This window comes from Tenebrio molitor, chromosome 1 (assembly GCF_963966145.1).
Source record: "Tenebrio molitor chromosome 1, icTenMoli1.1, whole genome shotgun sequence".
NCBI lineage: Eukaryota > Metazoa > Arthropoda > Insecta > Coleoptera > Tenebrionidae > Tenebrio > Tenebrio molitor.
Window position 1 is genome coordinate 37,242,101 of NC_091046.1, and position 26,778 is coordinate 37,268,878.

At 33.8% G+C, this 26,778-nt stretch overlaps 1 protein-coding gene and 1 long non-coding RNA gene across 3 annotated transcripts in view; one reads left to right on the plus strand and one right to left on the minus strand.

Moving 5' to 3' along the window:
* Positions 1 to 36: 36 nt before the first annotated feature.
* LOC138122252 (uncharacterized) lies at positions 37 to 21,970 on the minus strand. Its single transcript, XR_011156403.1, has 3 exons — positions 21,830 to 21,970; positions 1,295 to 1,347; positions 37 to 1,226 (listed from the first exon to the last, which is right to left on the minus strand). It is a non-coding gene; the product is annotated as an uncharacterized lncRNA (long non-coding RNA).
* LOC138122251 (melatonin receptor type 1B-B-like) overlaps positions 16,204 to 26,778 on the plus strand; it is a 61,142-nt gene continuing 50,567 nt past the window's right edge. For both annotated transcript variants that reach the window (XR_011156402.1, XM_069036423.1), the window contains exon 1: positions 16,204 to 16,848. The gene's annotated coding sequence lies outside the window, so the exon portion shown is untranslated. The remainder of the gene's footprint in view (positions 16,849 to 26,778) is intronic.

Below are 26,778 nucleotides of genomic sequence, written 5' to 3' on the forward strand. Positions count from 1 at the left end.
CAAACATTTTTACAAAAGTTCGTGTTAATCAATGATTACAGTTGTAAGAGAATTTTAAAACGCAACAGAAAAACTACCTCTTCCACCCCAAACATGTGGCTCATAAATTGTGTTCTGAAAGGTCCTTGACTCGGGGGTGATTTTAAGAGTTCCACAGGCGAGACAGGGGCAGTGTCGCTTGGCAGCTGCAACCGACGGGCTGTCCAAGGTACGAGTACGAGAGTGACGGCAGGTGAATAATTGTGGCCCGGAAGTGGTGTAGTGAATTAGGCTAGTGATAGCAAGTCATAGAGATACAGTTACCAGGTGTGTTGGTAACTGGGTGATAGCAGGTTTGGGCAACCTGGGCTATAAATCAGTACCTTAATGCGTAAAACCTCCCTATACCATGGTATGATTCCTGAGCACCGGATGTCCGGGTGGGGCACCTTTGGCTCATGACACGGCTAGGCCGTTGACCGGGCGCGTCTCGTCGGGACGGCCGGTGGTGGCAACCAAATGCACCGATCATACGTTGCTGGTCAAAAGGTTATGAGGTCATCCCGGTTCCCAGGTACTGAGGGGGCATAGTGACGTATGGAAGTGGGTTGTAGGCTCATACTCTGGCCGTGGCGGTCTTCCTCTGTGGAGACTGCGGGCGGGCTGTGCACCCCAAACTGCACACGGGGCTATTACAGGTGCTACTAGAACATCCAGCGCAACCCCGGAATGTAGCGCTCTGAAGATGACGCCCGTGGTTCGAGCCCCTCATCATGATAGAGGCTAGGGGGAGGAATCCCCCGGGTGAGTCACTGTATGACCTTGATTCGCGACAGATGTGTCAGGTGTTTATCATTTACATGTTTGTACCGTCCCATTGAGCAAACCCGAGTCCGGACCTGTGCTTTACCCTTTGAATGACTGAATGAGGTGGAGGTGAGTCCGATTGTAGATTATCGTATGACGGTAGCTGAGATTGTCTAATTTAATGTGTACCGATGAGTCTGATCGATTAATTATCAAATATTGAGGGATAACGCCCTTGGACAAAAATCAAGTCTTACACAGTGGTGAAGGCAGAAGCCAAGACCAACTTTTCCAAAGCAGTTGTCACAGCGTTGTTCCTCCAATGCTTCAAATTTCTTTTGAAATAAATGGATGTTCCGAAGGGCAGAAGGAATTGATTTGCAACAGACCGAGTATAATTCTGGTTCATAATCTTTGTAGCGAATTCTTGATTTTTGTTGCTAATAAAAGATAAATAAACTGGTTTATTTATATGTTCTGAGAATATGAAGATTAAAAATTAACTTACCACCTCCATTAAATTTGCCGATGTTCACGAGCAAGCCATATAGAATACCATGCCTGCAATAAATGTTGTGTAATTTAATAGAATCCAGTTTATGTACAGTAACCAACGAAAAGTGAGGATTCCATCCAACAGATTCAGTTATTCTTGATCATTGGATAATTTTGATTAAATTTTGTAGGTGTTCTGCAGTTGTGCGTAAAACGTTGTACATGCCTCGGGCTAGAGGAAGATTACGCCCTTGGCCTCATAAAGGCCCTCCTTCGTCGGGCCTCAAACTTCGGCCGCGGGCGTAATCTTCTACCTCCGGCCCTCTATACGTAAATAACTATCGTCGTTGCCCGTTGATGCAGACAATAAACATTATACGAAACTGCACAGTTATGTTTTATGTTTTCTAAATCAAAAAACAAAGTTAACTTTGCAAATGCATTGTGGGTTGCATTTTCAATTCCGTCGGGCTCATTATCACTTGTGAAATACTCTGTATAGCTCTACTGATCACGAAGTTTCTTGCGCAGGCTAAACACCTAAAGGCCTTTTTTAAGCATAGATTACCTGGACCAAAGGTCCTTACCGCTTCTTTCGTACGTAGATATTTTTAACTTAACTTTGCAGTTTTTTGAGTTACTAAAATATTGTGGTAACATGGTAAACTGATTATTTTAAATGACAAATTCCCTCATGTTATGAAAACAGTTGATATTGACCAATAGTGTGCCGAATATCGCGAAAAAATCTAGTCATAGTCAGAAAATGTGTCTTCCGCTGACAAAAATCTCCCTTCCGGTGAAAAACAACGTTGACAAGGCTTTTGTTTTTGTTGGTAACACAAATTAATGAACAAAATGTCAGAAAATTATTTTGACGTTTTCCGAAATGGATTTAAAAAATCGTTTTAGAAACGACTCCAGCAGTGATATTGACTACAGCGTGAAAACAATTTGGAATACAACAGGTAAATTGTTGCAGGAAAAGTGCCACGACGAATATAAACTAACCTTAATAATCCGTTTTGTGATGTTGTTCCGAATGTTTGTTTGAATTGTTCATTCGGGAATTTGTCTAGACAAATATAACTCGACTTCCCATTTTTTCCGGAAAATTTTGATTTTATTGTTGCCTAAAGCAACAAACTTTGAGTCTAATAAAATCAAAATTTTCCGAAAAAATGGGAAGTCTTGTGATATTGTTTCTGAAAAAAGGTTGATATTGCGTCGGGTATAAAATTTTCCCCGTTTTCTTCAATTTTTTTAGTAGTTTTTTTGAATCTTTAGTTTTAATAACTGTTTAATTGTGACTTTCCGAAAACTGAACAGTCTTATCAAACTGTAGAAATCAATAACTAACGTTAGTGTAAAATAATTGTGCATAATTGTTACAGTTTATTTTGAAGTTCAGTCAAAATTAATTATTATGACGTTTATGACAACAAAGCTTAGACCACATTGTTTTTTTTTAAATGACAAATTGCTGCCCGAAATTCCGTGCTCCCCACTTTACCTACGTGAAGGCTGTTAGAAATGAAAATTTTAGTTTAAACTGCTAAGTGAGTTTTGTAAAATTTGTGACTCATAAAATTTAATTTACTTCATGCAGGGCTTCAAGTGTACTAGAATTTTATGAAATATAATTTGTATGGATTTCTCTGAAATTTTGTACATTAACATCTTTCGGTGAATAGATTTGTCCATTGAATTCTGTATTTAATATTGTTTCACAAAATATCTCCAAATGAAATAAATTGTTGTTTACAATGTTCCGAGCATCAAAACTTGTCGGAAAATATTTCTGCTACATATTAGGCATTCACGATCTTTTTGGGACCGAGTTGACTATGATTTTTTCTTTTCATGTTGGACTAATTGACTCAGTGATGCAACGGATGCATTTTTTTTTCTGTCAGTGTTTGTTCGACATTTTATTGCCACCGCATTGCTAGATTTATTATTTTAATATTCGTAAGAAACTAAATGATTTATTAAGTGTGTAAAAATAATTTAAATTTCCGTCAAAGGAACAGTCAAAATTGCCAAAATAATTTTTATTACGATAAAAAATTTCTATTAAACGATTTAATTTAATTTAAAAAGGACAGACCAGATTTAAGAGATCCGGCAACAATGTACCTATTCAGAAAATGTAACCCTAAACTGAAAACAACCTAACCTAACACAAAAAATGTCAATTTCCTTTAGGGAATTTACTACTTATCACCGAGGTACTGCCAACAAAATCACTAGATAGCCAACTCGGTCCCAAAAAGATTGTGAATGCCTTATAAATACCACCTGAATTCAAAACACCAAAAGTTATTGCGATACTAAAATCCGGAAAACCAGCTAATGAAGCTTCGAGTTCTTCGACGAGCCCCTTAAAGGCTCCAAATCGCTTAAAATCTTTAAAATTAGCTTGACGTTTCGTTTTGACAAGTGGTGACATTTATCAAAATCCCTTCACACAGGAGAAAATCTCAAATTCTGACAGTGTCGAACAAAAAAAGCCTGTGATTCAGTACCACATTCATGGTTACTTAAAATTATTAAAATTTATAAAATTAATTTGGATTTAGTTAATTTTTTATCCCATGTTATAACATTTTGGAGAACTACTTTACAGTTATCAATAAACAATACTAAATTAAAATCCGAGCCTATTCAAATTAAACGGGAAATTTATTAAGGAGATTCTTTAAGTCCTTTATGGTTTTGTCTAGCCATTAATCCTTTGACAAATGTATTAAATAGCACTGGATATGGTTTTAATATTACACTTAATAATACCACACTATCCAAATTAAATCACCTTCTTTATACGGATGACATAAAACTTTATGCATCTAAAAAAAATCACATTTTGTCTTTACTAACAATAATTGAAAATTTGTCAAATGATATTGGGATGAGTTTTGGTATTGATAAGTGTAAAACGCAATCAATATGTCGCGGAAAATTTAGAATATGTAACTCAAGAAGGAGAAATCATTATACAGGGTCATTATAAATGATTGTCTCATCGCAGTAGGCGTTGGTGACGTAGTTGAATGTGCCGCAAGCTTTATAACATGAGTGAGACTAGCATCGCCGATAGGTAGCGCTGCTGGCGGTAGTGTAAATTTGTCTACTAGTTTGTTTAACGTTGCGAAGCTAGCGGCACATCCCAAATTTGTGTGGGTTTTCAACCCCAAATGCGATGGGACAATCATTTATAATGACCCTGTATTATTTTACAGTAGAAGTCCCTTAGGACAGCCTTTACTGCCGAGGCAGAGATTTTGTGAGACGAGCTCAGAGAGCGAGTCAAATAATGCTGGCGAGGCTGTAAAGGCCCTAACGGACGTGTATTGTACAATAGTTTTTGTAATATCTCTACGATTCGTTCACAATTGTCTTTTTTGAAATACATTTTTTTCAACGACATCGAAAAAACCGAATAATTAATAAATGTGCGGAGGACGTCGTCATGTCAACCGTTGTTTGTGAAAAAAAATTGTTTCAATGTTGTTTGTCAGATTTGTTCAACGCTTAACTTTCCGTTGAAAATAGATAAATGAAATCAATAAAGAATCCCAATCAAGATATTCCCGATGTCCGGAAATGAAGTCATCGTTATTGCCTGCAAATTCGCGCTTGTGTTAGTGTTAAAATTATGAAGCATCATCTTCGATCTTGTCTACATTTGCTGCTGTTTGTCAGATTTGTTCAACACTTAACTTTCCGTTAAAAATAAACGACTGACAGGCCTATTCTGTAAGACACTTGGTTAAAAGTTAAATGTTAAAACAACGGTTAAAATATTTTAACCCATTGCGCTGTTCTCTAAGCCAAAATTTTAACCAAAAGTTGTTAAAATTTAACTCAAATTGCTAATTTTTAGCGGGTGGTCATACCCAGCCGTTAAAAATTAACTTACGTCAAAACGGTCCCAAATTATAATGGCGTTCGCAATGAATATTCTTTTGGTGCATGAACTGGAATGAAGGCGACAAATGTACTCGTAAGTAAATTTTTCGACAAATCAAATCTGTCAATTCCATAAATTTTTCTCAATTCTTAAGGGTAATTTTGCCACCGGCGGTAAAAGATGAATCACCCTGTACAGCTTTCTCATTGTAGCTTGAGCTGTAACAACCGGATGCGCAGTGGTCTTACAACCCCTTCACTAATTTTGTCGCATTTCTTTGCTGCTTCCAGGACCTCTTTATCTGACCTTTTTATTCAACTTTGCGCATCCCTCACAGCTCAAGCTACAATGGGCAAGCTGTAACATATTTGAGTTGATACCTAAAGTGCATCTATCGATATTTAAAACGACGTTTTGATTCCTTGAGTGGTTTATTGCCGCTTAACGAGGGTTGTCGTATATACAAGTGGTACCAATTACCAATTACTTTCATTTATACAGTGAGGGGCAAAAGTAATGCAACAATTCGATAACTCATAAACTGTTGAGTTTTGAAAAAAGAACAAAAACCGGTCGATTTTTAATTTCAATTTCACGTTTTTGAGTAGTCTGTGCCCATACCAATGTAGTTTGCAACTATTAGTTGAGGTTAGGTATAATTTTGCAAATAATTATGACTGTTGTTCTTCCAGCTGACAGTGATTTGCGACGTTGCCATATGTATTTGTACGCTTCCGTGCCTGACTTCATTCTTCAAAATAACCTAGCCGCTAAAATAATGCTTTTAACCTACCCGTTAATAATTTGTCTTACAGAATAGAATTTTGGTTATTTGTAGATAACCGGTTGTTAAAAATTAATTTATTAGCGGATGGTTAAAATTAACAGACGAGTTACAGAATAGGCCCGATTATTCCGTACGATATTAGAAGAAAATACATCACAAAACGCATTTGGGATAAATTTGAAAATTCACCAAACATGTACTCAATAGCACAAGACATGGCAAATTTACCACCCTATAGATTAAAATCACGTAAACCACTTTGGAAAGAAGAATTTTTCGTGCAACCATTTTCCAAATCTGATTATTGGAAAGCAGACTGTTCAGCTATAATATAACTAGTGGTATGATTATTATCGATGATATTATGAGTGAAATGTCCTACTTCAATTTCACGAATTTAATATCATCGATAATTAATCATACCACGTGTTATATTTGATGAGACAATATGATGAATGAAATGCAAAATTATTCATTTATTTGTCAAACTGACAAATTTATTTCAATCAAAAATCGTAACGACGAAAGTAAATAAGATAATAATTTTTTTGTTTTTTATTATCGCTGTGATAGCCATGCAACTAAGGACTTTACGCGTTTTCATTGGATCATTCATGATCACGTAATACATGAATTATACTGTCATTTATAATACCACGAGTAATCCAAATTATCTCGATTATTTTTCAAACTGTTCACGAATTATCAATTGTGCGGGAATGAATCCACGAGTGCGTCAGCACGAGTGAGATTCCCAAGCACAATTGAATGAGTGAAAGCAGTTTGAAAAATAGTCTACATAATTTTGACTACGAGTTGTTTTCGGAGGACTATTCCATGAACCGATTTTGAAGAAATTAACGCAGAAATCAAAGAAAATGTTTCCAACAACATAAAAAAGACACGTGAGTCCATTTGGAAGCAATTCTCAAGGCTGCATTTATTTGTTAAATATTACACAGGCCTGCAAAACAAAACTTTTTAATCGATGTTTTTATTTTGATAACTGATTTTGTATAACATTGGAGCCCTGATTACAAAAATACAATTCATTTTTTTGTATCACGTCAGGTTTTTTCACAATTAACAAAAAAAAATTAAGCAATTTATTTAGGAAAATAAGATGTTTATAATAATTCTTGGTTAATAATCTAACTAATTTTTTTATTCCTTATGAGAATGGCATCTTTAACGCTTTGTGAGGAAACTTCTTTTAATTGATTGCCTGCTGTATATTTTTTTTGGGTACATCGCGCTGTAACATCCAGCAAAAGTCTACCATCATTGATACGCTCCATCTTCCTTGATATCACCTCTCCATTTGTTTTATATCTTGGTCAAGACGTTCCCCTTGTTCCTCGCTGACAGCACCAAGATTTTTAGGAAAAAGATTTAAGTGCGAAAAGAGGAAATTCACTTTCAAACTCATATTACATCCCAAGATGTGAAAATTTTTAAACATGATTCTTACAATATTTTCGTAGTCTTCATCTTTGTGATTTCCAAGCAATTTTTCTATGACGTTCTTAAATGCCGTCCAGGCATTCCTTTCAACAACATTCATAGAATTTTGAAAATCATTACCTTTGTACAAAGATCTTATTTGAGGTCCTAACCGCTTTTCATTTGGCATTGGAGAGATCTGGTAACTTTGTACATTAATACTTGAAACATTGTCCATTTTTATCAAGAGGCTTTACAAATTGCTTCATCAAACAAAGTTTGATATGCATTGGTGGTACCTAATACTACTTTTTTAGGATACAACTAAATTATTTTTTATTATTGCTTCCCGGTACAAGTCTAGTTCTTAAAGGCCACTTCTTTTGAGTCCAATGCTCTTCTCGTGCCCGGCAGTCCCACTCGCAAATAAAACAAGGAAATTTAGAATATCCATATTGTTGTCCGATATTACAGTATCGAAATTTTGAAATAATTCATTCATTCTAGGTGAACATTTCAATTTTAAGAAAAAACGATTTGTGAAAAAACTAGACGTGATAGCGCAAAACCAAAATCATTTTCGTAATCAGGGGGTCGAAATTGTTCAAAAACTGTCAATTTTATGCAAACATCGAAATCAGTGCAGGCTTGTGTTATCGCTGGGAGCACTAGTGGTATTACCGATACAATTTCCACGAGTGGGGGAATATTCGGTCCAATTTTTTGAAACCATGGTAACAAATGTGTAAAATTGTGTTTTTATTGGTCCATTTTTAACAAATGACATGAATGGAATAGTCAATAAAACTTTATTTGATTATATCATTCATTACTTTATAAACCAATAAGAATCTTTGATTTTCTTTAGTTACCATGTATTACAGCGGTTATTTTAGTAACCAGGGCGATTTCGAATATACGAAATTTTGTATATTCGAATATACCAACCTTTGTATTTTCGTTCGCCGCCTTATACAAAAATTGTTGCGCTAGCCGTTACATCAACGTCACATCAAATCGCTCTGCTACAGAATGCGCCCAGTCGGTTTCGGGAACCTGTTTATTTATTTATTTATTTATTTTATTCATGATATAGTCTAACCGTATACAACACGAGGATGGAAAATTCTCGATTACTCGACGTGTTACCGGAAACACGTCTCGTATAATCGAGAATTTTCAATCCTCTAATTTTATAATATATGAGGATCCTACAACACATTGTGGAAGAATGTCCCCTTACTAAATTTCAGCCGGGTTTCTCCGAATTTTTATTATTATTTTGTGAATTTCGAATTTAGTTGTATTTTTCTTCATACGAATATACAGGGTGTCCCAGTCAAGATTTTCACCCCTTATATCCCCGTTGTTTATTGACGAATTTTATTAAGAAAGAAATTAAAAATTGTCAAACTGACAGGAGCATAAAATAACTTCAAACTTTTTTGTTTTTTTTCTGTTTCTGTCGTTTCAATAAAGAGAAAGCGAGGAAGGAAATCGTGACGTCACCTCAAAAGGGTAAAAATTGGACTATACCTACGCTACCCCTCCAACAACTGTAGAGAACTTGCAGCAAAGAATTCGAGATGCATTTGGTACAATAAATCAGGCAATGTGATTAATGATTTTCGTATACGTCTGGAGCTGTGCTTGGAAGAAGAAGGTGGAATATTTGAACATCGTTTATGAACATTTTTAATAGAGGTATTTTCATATTTGGTGGCGGAAACAAAAGACTGAGAAATGTCACAAAATTTTATTGTCAGTGTCAAATTTCTCATAAACGCCATAAAAAGGAATGTCTAGGTAAATTTAAATTTTCGCTAAAGAGATTGAAGAAATAAATTCTAAGGAAACCATTTTTTGTCAGTGCTTCAAAAGGAAAAGTTATTCTCATATAATCAAACGTATTACAAATTATGTCTCTAGTTCGACGATTAATAACTTTCTTATTGCCAATTTGCTGCATTTCTGTTGAAATCACGAACGTCTTTGAGAAATTTGACACTGACAATACAAATTTGTGACATTTCTCAGTCTTTTGTTTCCGCCATCAAATATGAAAATATCTCTACTAACCTTTATTGTTTATCATTAATTTGATATTTTTTATTTTATATTTTATTCGTCTAAACATTAATGCAACCTTATTTTACGTCGCATTTTTCATTGTGATACATAAAACACAGAAAACTAATAATTTCTTTGTTTAAAAAAGAAACAATTTCATTATTCTGTCATTTAAGAGAATTAAAAATTTTGACTGACATTTGTACAGGGTTATTCTAAATGATTGGTAGTCGAAGTAGGCGTGAAAACTGAATGTAAAATTTATGGTTGCCGCTCCACATAAAAAAACATCAAAATGATGTGAATAAGTCAGTAAACACCGTTCACACACGCGAGTTAAATTGGGTGCAAAACAACTCAATATTTTTAAAATTGATTGCAAAACAACTCAATATTTCTGGATTCAATCGTTAATTTAACAAAAATAAATAAAAATCTCATCACCGCACTTTACACCTGAAAAATGACAGTGACAGCGACAAAACTGACAGTTCACATGAAAGCGGCCAAAATGTAATAACATGGGCATGGCCTACTTCGACTACAATCATTTAGAATAACCCTGTATTTTAGGATGTCAGATGTTATGTCAAAATAATTCAAGGTTGTACAAAATTGGAAAAAAAAACCACCGAATGGCCCATTTAATTAAATTTCGAGAAATAAAAATGTTAAATTATTCACACTCTAATGCAAAATTTCTCAGCGAAAAAACTAAGACTGAGTCTCTACCTTTGCGTGTGGCTTTTTCCATTGCACATTTATAAAAATATTAAATACAATAAAAAATTACTTAATAATATACCTGTTTAAAAAATGCATTTTTAAAGGTAAAGCTTCTTTACTACTCCTCAGTAATTGTAATGTGTTCGTGCCAAATCGCAACACTTTGTGTCCACAAATAAAGGAGATATGAGGGGTGAAAGTATTGGCTGGGACACCCTGTATATACAGAGTGGCTACGAAAATTGGAGTCACTTTTCTTCATATTGCCCAGAGATGTCGCTTTTTTACAAAAAAATTGAGATTAAAAAAAATATATTTAGTTAAATGACAACATCGAATTCAATATTTCGTGCAATTGTCACTATTTTTAACAATTTCAATATTGAGCAGTGAATAAGTATCATAACATACTATTATCCTGCTAAAGAAGGTCGCTCTGGTAGAACAGTGGCTGTAAGAGTGCAGGATCATTAGCGTGCAACATATCCTAATTGGCTACAACCAATATTTAGCTACATTTTTTGAAAGCATAGTTACGTAAAAAAAAACAATGTTGCCAGCATTTCCATTTCATTTTTTCTTGTAGCTCCATCTTTTGGGCAAATGTGGAAAAGTGAATCCAATTTTCGTAGCCAGTCTGTATATACAGGCTATATCTGAAATACGTGTGTTAATGTTTAAGGGAGAAAATTTTCTGTCGTGATAGAAACGGAGTCTTGTCAAAAAGTTACATTGTAATAGACAAAAATTAAATTGTTAAAATTAAAATTCTCATGGTTACAAAAAAATAGAGACAGAACGACTCGTTTGGTAAAAATTGAGGGGCAAAAAATCTTGCAATGCTTTTGCGAATTTTGCAAAATGTTATAGAGAAAAGTTTCATAAATTAACGAGTTCTTCCACTGGTTAAAATTAACACACGTATTTCAGATACACCCTTTACATACAGTGTCTTTTTTTAACGCTGGCCATAGGGATTTACATGACAAAAACTTTGGATCGCGTTAATAAGCTTTTTAGCAGGAATTTTTAAGTGAAATTTGGCAGAATTTTAGATTAGTATTTTATAAATCAACTTAAGTTTATTTTATACCACAGAATAAAATAATTACGAAATTAATTAAAAAAAGTACTTTTTTAAAATTTCATTGAAAAAAGTTGACTATTTTTCATTGATTTTAGTGTTAGAAGTATCACTTTTTTTCACTTGGTGAAAAAAAGTTATGATGTCAGCAACTTTTTTTAACTGCTTGATTTTAATCCATGAATGAACGATATACCTACGTATTCTACAGAGAAGTAATTTATCAAAATGAAAATTGAAATATTGATTAGAACAATTAGTAACATTAAACCCACCTTTCTTTAGTCCACTAGTAATTTCAGGATCTTCATCTGAATCAATCATTTTGACTTTTATTGAGACTGACATAAAACTGACAAATTAATTTTACAACAATAAACATATAATGTTTCCGTAGTTACCACAACCGGCCACCGCACCAAAATGGAAGCACAAATTACAGTTAAAATAGGTTTTGATTTATGAAATTTTAAAAATGTTTATAGACAACTCGTGTTAGCGTGCTTTTTTTTCATGCGTGTGGATTATTTAACTCGTCTACGACTCGTTTAATAAACTTCCACACTTATGAAAAAAAGTTGCACTTCTAACACTCGTTGTCTAAATAACTATTAATTTATTACATTATTTCTTGCCCAGAAGGTTTCATAATCGTTAGACAGTTACAAAATGTTCGACAAAATTTTTATGATTGTCTTGGTTAGTGTCTTGCAGCCTATGGAAGACAGTTTGAACAATTTATGAAAGGAAAATTCAAAAATAATTAAAATAGTTTAAGATTTTGATGTAATTATGATTTCCTATGTTTTATGTTTATGAAATAAAACTGCACATTTTTCAAAGTCTATCCCATTCAATCATTTCTTTATTTGAAAAGGTGTCCATTGAAAATTATTACTGTTTGACGTTTGTTGAGTTTACATTACTGACGTAATGCCTACTTGGTAAACCACGTGGTAAATTTAAGGAACCTATTTTTGTCCTAATTCCGTGATTATTTTGTTTTGTACGATGGGCCGAACTGAAATTGATTTATAAAATACTAATCTAATATCCTACCAAATTTCACTTAAAAATTCCTACTAAAAAGCTCATTAACAGACGCTAAACTTTTTAGCATGTAAATCCCTATGGCCAGCGTTAAAAAAAAGGCACTGTATAGTACCCGCGTATTTTAAACAGCAGCTTCCAATTGGATTATTCAAAACGTGCGCATACTTTTGAAAGCCTGATTTACAGTTGCGGCCACAGAACAGTTTACATCTACATTTATACAGGGTTATTCACGTAAGATGAGAAGCCTTACCAGGTAAAAATGCAACCCGAAAGGCAATTTTTCTACTTTGCGTTCGTACTGATGCTCTTACGATACTGTTTTGCGTAATAGGAAAAGGCGTGATATAATAATAATTCTAAAAATAGTGAAATTTAATTTTTTAATTTTGACGGATACCTACTGTGGTGTCGCGGCAGACCGCAGACGTGACCTTGGGTGGAATCCTTCAACTTTAACGGTTTTACATTTAAAATTTTTTTTTTTTCATTGAAAAAGTGGCAAAGTAGAAAAAATACTGTATGACATCTCGTTTATAAGGCATTTTATCGCACTTACTCCTCGCTACGCTCGTCGTGCCTTAAAACCGTGCGTGCGATAAATGCTTCTTATAAGACTCGTATCATAATATACTATTACGAAGCAATCGATCCCTATTACATTATCCAGCATTATCATAATGCACATAAAACACAGACAGCTTTTAACGTCAGAATGTCAAGTTCTGACAGAAAATACCTCTCTCAACAAAGTATGATTTAATAGCTATTTATGCACCAAGGGCGTTACATCGATGATTACGCCCGAAGAACGATGAACTTTCAAATTAATACGGGGTCATTATAAATGTTTGTAACAACTAGTGGGCGTAGCGGCGCACCTAAAGCATAGCACACAGCCACCTACGATGAGACAATCATTTATAATGACCCTGTAGAATACCTACTCGGATTCCTAATTTAATTTTTAAATACCAAAACACAATGAATGCTTTGTAAAGTGTATTTTGGGTTGCATTTTTACCTGGTCAGTCTCGTCATCTTATGTGAATAACTCTGTAAATAGAGAAACTGGCAGCAATTCACAGCATGTTTGCAAAGCTGGTTGCTTATATGCGGATTTTTTTTTTCAAAAGGAGAATTCACGTATAGCAGGCGTTTTTTTAAATTTTTACGTAATGGACTTTTTGTGTCAATATGACGTTTATTAACAGTGGCGTATCAGCGTATATGAGTTGTCATAGTAACAACAGGTCAGGTCATTTGCATCACTGATGTTTAATCCAACGTGAGCAGATAGGAAATTTTTTAATTTTTGTTAATTTATATGCATTAAATAAGAGAGTATAGGTATTTAGTTGAGGATAAAGTGTCAATCGAACTGAAAAAGTGACCCACGTATAACCCACGTTAGTTATAACTTTTTAATTCAGTTACAATTTTTTCTCTTTGGATAACAAACCGTTATCAAGAAAAGGAAATGTAGTGGAATTGAAAAGTATTAAAAGAACTTATATTTTACTTGGCCGATTCGTATTCTAAATTTAGTCATGTTTAAACTGTATTGCTAGGAAAATACGTGAATATCATTCGTGCACGATAATAATTATACTCAGATTTCGTTTTAAAAATTAAATCGAAAGACTAACACAGAATCGCTTTTAACTTTTTTACATCTCTTATCTAGACGAGGCGGGATTTTATCAAATTAAAACTGGTTTGAGACAATCATTGAGCTAGTTGGATATTTCAGAAATATAAGACTCGCGAATTAAATTAGCAAATTTAGTTCAAATATAACAAACATACTGACAACCTACTGAGTTCAACATCTCATTAAAATAACCGTCAATCATATTCTCTCGATTTTTCATTTACGTTTTTTATTAAAATGTTTTTCAACGTTGAGTGTCTGCTAAAAAATGTATGGCTAGTGCCGCCAGGTAAAAAGGTTGATAACCCCTGCATTAGTACTGAATGAAATATAGCTCTGACATTTGGTAGGAGTTAAGAAGTCAAATTGAAAAACCCTCTTTTTATAATATGTGAACTAAGTACCAGAATATTTGATTTTGCATAATTAAGTGTAGGTATGTACATTACATTAAAAAAAAAAAAATAAACTTACAACTCAAAGAATTTAAAAAAATGCGTGATCGAAAAAAAATCTAGTAGGCCATGACTATCATGGTTCAGGCCATTCAGTCTCAATGTTGCTGTATTTGGCAACTGTCAAATTTCTCTATTACAGGTTAGAAGCTTTAATATAGTTTATTTTTTAATCAAAGAACCACAACACCGCAATTTACACCCAAAATAGAGCTGACAACATTGTACACTTTTGACATAGGGTGAAAAAACTCATCATAAAAAAATTGAGGTTATTAGAGATATTAGTAGCGCAGCATGTCCATAAAGTTAATAACAACTAATTTGAGAGTTTAATAAATGCCTACTTTGCGAGGCATTCTTAATAACACGTTCAAATTTTAGCTGCGAGTTTGCGTACTTTCAAGGACATTAAAAATGACAGATGGTTGATGGTGGCTGGTATAGCCAATTAAATTCCCTAAATTTATAACGGGTGTTTTTTTAAATTTGGCGTCGAAGTAGGCGTTGAAGTGTCGATTGTGAACGCACTATACAGGTTACGGATCACGGATCAGCTGTTTAAATCTTACGCTTTTACATGAGTGGTGCGATCTCAATCGACTCCCCAACGCCTACTTCGACGCCAAATTTAAAAAAACACCCTTTATTTACAAACCTCGTCGAACAAAAAAACGTTGTATTCAACTCGTTCGTGTGTCAATTGGGCTTTTTTGGCACTCGTAGATTATTTCATAATTAGATTTTTGAGTTTTTATCAAATTATTGTGACCAAAGTAGAAAAAATAGTATATTACACTCGTTTTATAAGACGTACTGTGACACACGCATAATTTTCGATAAAGGAAACATGTGTTAAAATTACATTTTTCTATTTTGCACCTATAACACTCAAACGGGTTTCGAAAAAGAACACTTTTCGATACGCGTTTCAGGAACATTTACCTAAATTTTTAATGTTGACAGTGACTCATAGTGAGTTGTTGCTAGGTGATCACTGCATTTCACGACACTTTAAATTCAAAACTTACTTGCTCTATTTACCAGCGTTACCAACCCTTATATTCGCCAAATATAATTTTCCTAGCATTACGTTTTGGACTTTTTTTAAATTTAAGGAGCAAAATAGAAAAAATATTGTATTATACTCGTTTTATAAGCCATTTTGTCGCACTTGTTTGCTTATAGCACTCGTCGCTGCGCTCCTCGCGCCTTAAAAAACGCGTGCGACAAAATGGTGTCTTATAAAACTCGTATAATAAATAACTATTTTTAACTTGAGGTAATTTTATTATTACTAATTGAACCTTCACAGTCTAAAATATCTGCATTTTAAATTTTATAAAAATCCGTTGGCAAATAACCGAGATATTTGGCTCGAAAGTCTTAGCTGAGACACCCTGTATATTATAAATTCAGCGGTTTCTAATTCCATACCCGAAGAATCTAAATGCCAGCCTTACATGGAAACTCTGATTTGTATCAAATATTAAAATGACGTTTACTTTAACGGCTGTCGTTAGAAGCAACGGCCGCGAAATCCAATTTCGCGACATGTTTTAGGTACGCGAAGTGCTCGTTTCGCGTACAGTTGCACAAAAATATGTTTCTTTGACGACAACAAGACTTCAACTGGGACTGCCAACTGAGCTGAACCATGATATGGCTTACTCGATTTCTTCTTTGACCGGAGGCTATTTTTTTAAAATGTTTTGCGCATTGCTTCTTAGAATGATTAGTCGGTGAAAAATTTTTTTTTTTTAATTCTTGAGCAAACAATCGAGCAGTACGGCGGTTCCAGATCAGACCGATATCTGAATATCTAGGTAGCAATATTTGATAAGAATGAAATAGAATGCGTTCATTCTAAATCGTTATTTTTCAGATGCTTTTAGGAGATTCTAAAACGACCTCCCACACGCACAGCCCACATTAAACTGGTATCATGCATTTATCAGACTGATTTAGTAATACTTGACTTAATTTACAATGGGTGTACATTTTAATTTTGTCGATTTGGATAAAGGCCATTTGGTAGCAGCAAGTGTGTAAAAACGCTAATAAAGATGCGTCATAAACTTTGACTGATGATTAACAAGGCTTTGTTCGAAGCACGCAATCTGGATATGAATAAGGGTAGTTCCAAATTTTCGTGATGAATCCAAGCGAAGATACTTGTTGAGCGCATGCGGCTCTATCAGAGGACGCCTGGCGTCTAGACACCTTCAGACTGCACGACCGCCTGGACGCTCCATACCGTCGTTTCTCTGATAACGACCAATTTCTGATTAGTGACAAGTGTTTTAGTGCGTTAATACTGACTCCATCCAATTAACTACAAGAAATGCCAAGCTTGCCTTAAGCCACAGCCTCGTCTACGTGGTAAGTTCAATTTTCACATTTGTTAATTAATGGGTTGTAAGGATCAATTGCTCCAGATTTCGCTCTAGTTTTTTCTCTTGACAAACTTAATAGTCTATTCGTGACGAGGCAAGATAGGAAAAAAATTATTATCGAACAACCCCTCCAGTGTTTAAAAAGCCAAGCACTGTGTTCATTTAAACTCTTCAATTTTATATCGCGATATATATATATTTTTACTCAGCAATAAATACAGTGATCTGCAAACACATTTTTTTTTTAGATTTAAGTGACATTATCCGAATTAATTTTCGAATTAACGGTAGGTAAGTCTAAATACGAAAGACACAAATTTGAGTTTAAGAACATTGTACAGAGGTAAATAACATTTTGAATTAACATTTGTGTGATTTGCTACACAATCTACAAATTACGCTGCTTGATTACATAGAAACTTTGTGTCATTCGATAATTAAAAATTTTCATTGATTTCAACGCTGCTGTGGGGAAAAGCACACATTCGACGGTCGTGCAGGAGATAAAATTTTAATTAAAAATTAATTACGCTTGGTCAACATAAGGTGAAGAAAAATTGGGGCCGCAAACTGGTAAAATTAAACTTGCACGTAATAAATATATTGTCAAGTTTTCATTAAAAATCAAGTACAGTCTTGTTCTGATTTGCTCCCTTCGGGCTGTGAAAAGTTGAGAAATAGTTAGTAAAAAAGGGTAAAGGTTTTCAAATAATTCTTAATTACTTCGCAAGTTCTGCCGGAAAATTTTCATGATAAAGTTATGAACAACTTTGAAAGAAAAAGCACTTTACATTTTTGCAAATAGCAAACTGAGTGTATTCGAATTGTTTTGTTCATACCACACCGTGCACATGACGTAGAAGTGTAATATGTTATTAGATAACCTGACCATATAAATAAACAAAATAAACTTGATTTCGTACACCTAATATTTCCCCATGTAATGTTAGCTTTGTTTCCATGGTTACATTAAAGTGACAAAAGCCCGAAGCATCACTAAACTAGTAGGAAGGTAGCGTATGAAATTCATGTTGCCTAGAAACAGTTTATAGCGGGCCATTTACACTAGGAAAATATTACAAAAATCGCTCTCAGCACTTTAGTGCTATTTTTTTTCGAAATCAAGTGTACTATCGCTGGCCAAAAAAAAAACTCGTATACAGATGACAGAACAAGAGATCCAAAATTTAAAAATTTAAGTTGTGTACTATTACGATAATTAAATTGTGGACATCATTTTTCTGTCACAAAGAAAATTACTCTAAATCATGCTTTAATGAAAGTGTCACATTAATGATGAAATTGTTGTCAAATTTATCTATCATTTGTCAATATAAGCGATGACAAAATATTAATATTTGGGCTATTGTCTCTTTTTGAATTTCAGTTAAACCCATTTTTTCGCATTGATTTTGACACTGACAATAACGTTTGACGTTGTAGACTTTGATTTACAATACTAAAATTTTGGCTGTACGAGTTTTTTTTTGGCCAACGATGGTTTATGAATAAAAAAAAAACGAAAACAAACCTTCTTTAAAATGTAAATACTAAGAACGATAAAATAATTTTTCCTAGGCTTTGGACCTCAGTTGGTATGATACCAGCTTCAATGGCTGCCTTAGAATAATTCAAAAAAGGTGACTAATTAACTAACTAACTGACAAATGATGTTTAATATATTGATTTGTCATCCGATTACGTATGCGTGAAAAGTTTCAAGTAGATTGGATATGTGGAAATGGGTCAAAATTTGATGACGAGATTTGACTGACTGACTGACTGCTTGACTGATTAACCGACCGATCGACCGACCAACAGATTGACTGACTGACTGACTAATCAATTAACTCGTTAAGCTAATTACAATTTTGTAAAATAAATCTTCATTTATAAATTAAAATTTAAAAGCAAATGCGTTTGCAAAGTATATACTTTTTTATTTTTATTTTTTTTTTAATTCAAAAGAATAGATTTAAAGAACTGAATTATGTTTATTTACAATTAAATACATTAAAGAAAAACCTAATTTGTTGTTTCAAAACTGCTTTTTTGTGCAACCGTACGCGAAACGAGCACTTCGTGTCCCTAAAACAGGCCGCGAAATCCAATTTCGCGGCCGTTGTTCGTAATGGTGGCCCTTAAAGTAAACGTCATTTCAGTATTTGATACAAATTAGAGTTTCCATGTAAGATTGACGTTTAGATTTTTCATGTAGGAAATTACAACCCGCAGAATTTATAATACGTACTTTTTAAATCTGGAGGAGCACTCACACGAAACTGAAACATCACTTTCACTACAATTATCCTCTTCCGACATTTTCACGATTACATATTTACAAAATGAATTGTTTTACCTGTCATTTCCATAGCGACATGTAAGCCGAATTTATATGTAGAATTAAATTTTGCTTGTTCATGTTATAATAATTACAAAATTTCGGTTGCACAAAAAATGTTGTGTACACCTTGGCCGCGAAATTCTTCAACATCCTCGAAATTGGCTGCCTCGACCGCAAGCGGCCTCAGCGACAATTTTTCTCTCGACATGTTAAAGAATTATTTCGCGGCCTTGATATACAAATAACTAAATAGCGATCAAATTAATTTGTAATTGAGTTATCTATGAATCCGAAATCGTATGTCGTTACTTGGAACTCCACGATGCAATAAACACAGCTTGAAACATAGGTTAGACCTCGACATATCAATCGCAAGATATATGGATTCAAATCCATGGATGACTCGATTACAAATTAAATTGATCGCTCGATAGTAAAAGCTTCAATTAAAAAAAAAAACAGTTTTTATTTGAATGAAACGAATTTCTAGGTTGATATTTTCCTGTTTCATCAAATGGGTGGGTCGAGGGAAGCTAGAGATGGATGAATACCACTCATAAATGTTGAAATATTAATCGAAGAAATTCAAAATCTCGAATCTGCGCCAAGAAAAATTCAGAAATACTAAATACAAAAACTTCGACATTTTGTGATATTCTTTACTTCAAAATACGGTAGCTGACGCCAGTGAATACATTTTTGGCCAAATATGAATTAAGCAACAAACTTGCTAAAAGGGTGTTCAGAATTGTAGAATTTAGTTTAATGAGTTCTTTTAACAAATGGATGCACAAGTTCACATTACATTACAATCATAGCAGTAAATTCGATTACATATTTGGAAATTTTCAACCACCCAGAGAAACAAACAATTCTGTTAACAAATATTGTGCCTTTTATGAAATTTGTTTGTATTGTGATTTGCGCTGTATTTAATTTTTTCGACGTTTACTTTAGTGTAGACATTTAAAGTTGTAAATCTGGTTTCTTTGTCATTCAGTTCAAATTTTGTAAGATCTCTTTTCTAAATATAAACTTTAACGAATGAAAACAATATCACAAGTTTCGAGTTTCTATCTTGACTCATTTAAAAGTTGTAACCTTCCAAACCTGAGAATTTTATTGCAACACTGGTTGGTTGATAATGGGAGTTTACGGTTTTGTTTTTGAGGTTCTCAAGTTAAGAAATAATCCCTCCAATCTGATCAGGTGTTCAGTTAATCTTGCATTTGATTACGCTTAACTTAATTTCTCTTCTGTAAACTGGCCCTAGGTATGTACTAAATTGCAGCGCGTTGTTAGTTTGACCCTTCTTAACCTGATGTAAATTGCAGCGCTTATAATCTTAATAAGGGGTTGGGCATATCATTTAGAAATTTAGAAAATTTCAGGTCGCTCTATACTTCCCAGTATCTGTGGTTACAGTTGTTTACTTGAATTATTAAGGGTTAAGTGGAGGGTGGAATGGAAGCAAAAGAGAATTTTCAATTATTCAGTTGTTGCTAAATTGTGACATTAATATGTGTATAGAAATTAGAAGTGAAGCTTTAAAAAGTAGCGAAATAAAGTGGTGTTGTACCTATTGTTAGGAAATATAATACTGTTGGTGTGAGAGAAGTTATTACTTATGTATATCCTTACTTGCATCTTGCATCTTCGTAAGGAATTATGACTTAAGTCATAAATAAACCGAACAAAGACCCTACTTAAAGAAATTTATTGTGATATTGTACCTGTCAATCACTAGGCGGTCTCGGAGAAAAAAAATACCTGGGGTAGTACTCAAAATATTTGTCGGAGACCGTCTAGTGATTGACAGGCACAATATGACAATAAATTTCTTTGAGTAAGGTCTTTGTTCGGTTTATTTAGGGCTTAAGTTAGAATTACTTACGAAGATACAAGGACTATACGAGTATTATCCTCTAGCTGCCCACTCCCTGGGAGGTAAAATGACAAGCCTTCAATTTACTCATTTGGAAATCAGTATTCTACCTGCTTCCCCTAAAAGATTAGGACTTGACCGCCGCTGCAATTTGGCTGGCACTGGCCATTCAAAGCCCAACGTACCCTGTAGAAATCTCGAACAAACCCATTTAAATCATCTCCATATAAGTGATAAATGTGTACTTGCTTCGTCGTAAAGAACATCTGATTCAGAAGTATCTATTTTACTGTAGAGAAGACGTCGACAGGAAATATTCTGCATGTATCTCAGTTTCCCCTGACGATGGCGGCAAGACTCGTTGATGTTTTATTCAGTTTTATTATTGGATTCGTCGTTGAGAAATCAAACAGTAGAAAACATTACATTTTTTGAAATTCTAGATAATCTACTGCTTTACTAGTTGGAAATTATGTTTATATCTACAGTTAAAAGCAAAGAGGTAAGCACCGAAATATTTCTCGTTATACCACAACGCTAGACAATAAGAGATTACATTCCTGTAAAGCGATCTCTCGATAACAATATGTTTCAGATGCAATTCCACATTTATGTACTTCTTGTAATCTAGTCTGGGTTTAATCAAGAATAATCCTTAATTTAACGCAAAGGAATGTCAATATTCTCACACATTGGACCCAACTTTTCAAAAGTACAGAGAATGCAAACCGTACTTACCTAACATCATCTAGTTTCACTATAATTAATAATGTTTTTAATGCAGAACGTGGTTCTTGTTAACTTTTGAATTGTTTTTATCAAGTATCGATAATATCAAAGGCAATAAGAACCAAATATTTTGCCATTAATCGACAGGAAAAAGTAGACTGGTGTTCGTTTATTTTCATTGTTATGCAAATGGACTACGCTTGCGTCTTAGAACAATAGCTATTGGTTGATTCATTGTTTCACTTTTAATGTTTCGTCTGTAGTTCCCTGAAACTGTGTGTTTGTCTTAGCACCTGCTGTTTTCAGATTTTCCATTAAAGTAAAATATTCACTGTCAATGTACACTTTTTGTTTTTGCTTTTTTTTATTGCTCACGCTAGAAATTCTGTTTTTAATAGTGTTAATGAAGCTTCAAGTTTTCATGGCTGTAAACATAAAAATTTGTAGCGAAACTTTATGTTGGTTCATTTGGAAACCTCTAAAATTTCAAAAGCGGCCATGAACAGGACCGTTAACATTAGCACCATTAGTATTAAACGTGAGAGGTGGGTAAATAATTTAGGTATATTTTCTCTCCATAAAAAGTTTAGTGCCTAATCTTAAAATGATGTCCATAATAGATAAAATCCATGATTAATAATGCTAATTAAAATACACATACCTACAGATACTCAGTGACGACTGATTTCCTCAATAATGATAATTTTTTGTTTTGTGACAATTATTAGTTTTTAAAAAATATGTCATTGCTTATTAACATAATTATGTAATATGATATGTAACTTAGGAAAATCTACGCAAATTCTGATGTACAGTTACGGCCACGGAATTTCATCAGTTATTTTACTGTCAATTTGAAAAAACTTGTGTAAAATAATGTAATCATTTTCTAAACGCATGAGGGTTGGCCATGATTTTCTGACACATTTCATACAGTATAGTAAATTTGACAATATCAACTGTCATCAACTGTCAGCTATCAAGTAAAAATTTTCTTCAACACGATGCCGAAAGTTGTGTCTCAAGAAACCAAGTGCAGCATCTTGAAATGCTATGAAAACATGAAGCAAGATAGGTCTAATTTGAGCTATAATGATCTGGTATAGTTTGTCCAGCGAAAGATTGGTTGACATAAAGATCACTAAATTCTACGTAGAGAAAGTACTGTCGCGAGCAAAAAAAACTGGGCGTCAAAATCATGCTTGGACGCAATGGAAAGTGCTCTATTGTAATACGGTCGTAAATATCATAACCTATCATTATGTTGTATGACATTAATTGTCATTTTTTTAATAACATTTTTTTGACACTTTGTTGATATGGGCATAATCAGGCAGCGCAATTTTTTTAATTTGTGACAATCTAAGCAAATTTTGAAATGACATTGACGACCAGAATTTTTTGCTCGCGACAGTAGTACCTAGCGCACGTAAAATATGAAACATACCCTTCAAGCAGCAACATTTTTGTCCTGAAATTATGCTCTAATTAATGTATTGTAGTGTATTTTATAGTGTTGGGTTACAAGTCTACAATTTAAAATCTCCCAATCTCTCGCTGGACGAAGTTTAAGAAGACTAACAGATATTTTGAACGTAACTAGTCCTTAACGTTCTTGAGAAATACATTAGTAAACTAGGCAGTCTCCAAGAAAGGATAATGCCGTAAAGTTTAGTTTAAAATAATGTTCCTAAAATCGAAGAGAAGTAAGACTTTACGATTGTAATGTACAAATTTTATATCGCGCGTCAATTGAAATCCTTGGCTGGGAAGGCGTTGGAAACCGTCAATTGTTGTGCTTTTTTAAAGCGTAGATTAATTGGAGCATGTTGACAGCTAACCTAAAATTTAGAGCCAAAAAATTGTTCTTTTTTTTTCTTTGTTTGCAATGTTTTACATCAAAAATAGAATAACGTAACGATTCCTATTCTCGAAGCAAATATCTAAGGGCACCCTTTGCTGAAAACAAACATGTTCAATTATGTCCCGATTAAACATAAACAAATATCATTCGTGTCAAACGGCGGGAAATTCAAACTTTACACTGTTCTAAACGGTTTAATTTTTCCAACGCATACTCAGCCCATGATTTCATTTGAACGCGCGATATAATTAAGTACATGTTTCTTCAGAAAATGAAAACATTTTATTTCATAAAGTTCGAATCTATTTTGTTGTTTGTGGTTTTCACACTGACATTTTTACTCCCAAATGACATTTTATACTGTGTTAATAAGTGGTAAAAATCCAGTGCGTAGAAATGGGTAAAACTTAAATAGGCCTTAATAGTTATTTAAGATATAATTGTAAAAAGTTATCATTTGTTCCACGAACGGGTTTAAAATACAACCCAGGTACTATTCCGGGCACGGAATCTTGGCCAACATTTTTTAGACATTTCTAAAAAAAAATATGTAAACCAATCTTTAGTGTCATTAATAAATGACAGTTATTAAAAATCACTTTGGAGTTTTTCTTATGACATCAAAAAAACAGGGAAATGGCATTATCGAGTCAAAAGTTGGGTTATATTTAATAAAGGCCAGTTCACACATATTTGTCACTTATACTCAATTTCATATAAATGTGCATCTAAGCAAGCCATGAAAATCTGATTTTCTGTTGGTAGTAAAGCTAAAGCTAGTGACTTTGACTTTCAAAGTTGCTTGCTCTGTGCGAACCCGATTTGACTAATTTTTCAGTTTTTGTCTATTTTAACATTGCTGATTTCAAAAGCAATGTTACGTCTTTTTACTGATTAAATTAAAGTAATTCTTACTTGTTTTTGTCTTTGTATTTTTACCAAGTAAAGATTTATTGGACATGACCTTCATAAATGTGACTTTTGTAATGTAACTAAATTAAAGATACTTTTACAAATGCACAGCTCACTTGATGAAATCAATTATAAATGTCAGTTGTGGCCAAGATTCCGTATCCGGAATAGTACGAGGGAGTATTTTAAAGGATGTGAGTGCAACAAAGAAACTTTTTACACGTATGTCTTACAACATTTTATCCACGATCGTGAGATCATCGCACCGGTTTCAACACAAATTTGTATAAAATAATAATTATTGATTCAATATTTTATGAATAGGTAACCAAAGTCATTTCAGAATCACGTCGTTTAGTAACATACTTCTAAACAATGTTTCCAACAAATTGTATTGTTGTATTCTAACAGTTCTGTGCCATAAAAGCGTGCACTATAGTTATTTATGTGTTAAGGGCATAATCGACAATTATGCCCGTGGTACATACAACGTTTTATTCTATTTTATAATTTCTAAAAGATTCAAACAAATATTTAGTATTCCTTAAAGGAAATCAACTAAAAGTTGTGTCCATGCAAATTTTAGTGTTGTGTAGAAAGTTAGCAATTTTGATGTTGTTAGGGTTACTGTGTTTGTTTAATGTAGTTTGATACCATTGTTTAATACGTTGCTTAAGTCCTTAAGTTCCTCAATACTGTTCGGTTTTAGGTATGAAATTAGGCAAATCACACCGGAAATGTTATAAACCGTAAGGGATGCATGTTACTACCGATTTGCAATTGGACAAAAAACAAACGGTGTCCATTTTGAACATTTGTTGCATTTAATTTTTTTTATTTTTAGGACGTAGGGTTTGAAGATATTCAGGAAAAAAATAGTGCGTTGTATTATTTGCGAAGTGGGCTCTCAAACGAGGTGTCACTTGGCATACCCTTCTATTTGAAAAAAAAAAGTTAGGGGTGGTTGCGCACTTCCGGGAGGAGATGTGTAAAAACCATATGCGCCAAAATGTAGGCAAGGAAAAACAAAAATCGACCTGTTTCCGGATTTTTTACAAAAATCACCATGTCCAAGTTATGAATTTTATTCCAGTTAAAGTTTCCACACTGTATATCAATATCATATTGATCCTTTCGTCATTGGAGCACATTTTAATTAACAAAAAAGGAACTGTCAAGTGATTGTCAATAATGCCAGGAGTGTCCAGATTTCATACAGGGTCATTATAAATGATTGTCCCATCGTAGTAGGCGTTGGTGAGCGTTGGTGGCTAAATTGAATGTGCCGCAAGCTTAATATCATGAGTGAGACTAGCATCGCCGATAGGTGGCGCTACTGGCGGTAGTGGAAATCTGTCTACTAGTTTGTCTAACGTTGCGAAGCAGGCGGCACATCCAAAATTTGTGTGGGTTTTCAACGCCAACTGCGATGGGACAATCATTTATAATGACCCTGCAGTAAATGAAGGTATAACAAGTTTTCACTGAATAACGTATTACTGGTTGCATTTAAATTTCGTTAGGGTCGGAAAGTTATGTGAATCAGTCTGTCCAAGTGATCCATGAATAATAATGAGCCCAACAAAATTTGTGATGCACCCAACAATACAGTCTGATTTTGAAAGGTGTACAGATATTTTAACCTGAGGTAGTACTATCGCGGCCAAAATACTTTGGTCGTCAATGTGACATAAACGACATTCAATTGTAAAGCAAACTTTAGGATGTTTAACCTTATTTTTTACTACTGTCAAAATTATTTTAATCTATCAGTGTCATACGGGTGGGGTAAATCCCAGCTGCGGAGGCAGGGTTCAAAAGCAAAAGATCAACATGGTCGCGGTTTAGACAACCTTCAGAAGCAAGTAAGACGATTCTATATTTATCAAAAACTGAAGGTGCCATATTTTTGACAAGAATAATTTGAAATTGTCATGTATATTGACATTAATACTTGATTTACATTTAAAGTGTCAAAAAGTGACGACCAAAGTATTTTGGCCGCGATAGTACCTACGTGTTAAAAGAAGGCAAAATAACCCAACTTGCCTTATACAAATGTTAATGGTTTACGACCAAATTAAAATGTCAAGTTTTTATGTCATTCGAGTTTATGCTTCATTTTTACAGTTAAAGTTTTTTGAGTTTCATCGTTATTTTTGATAAAATTTGTAAAGTGATG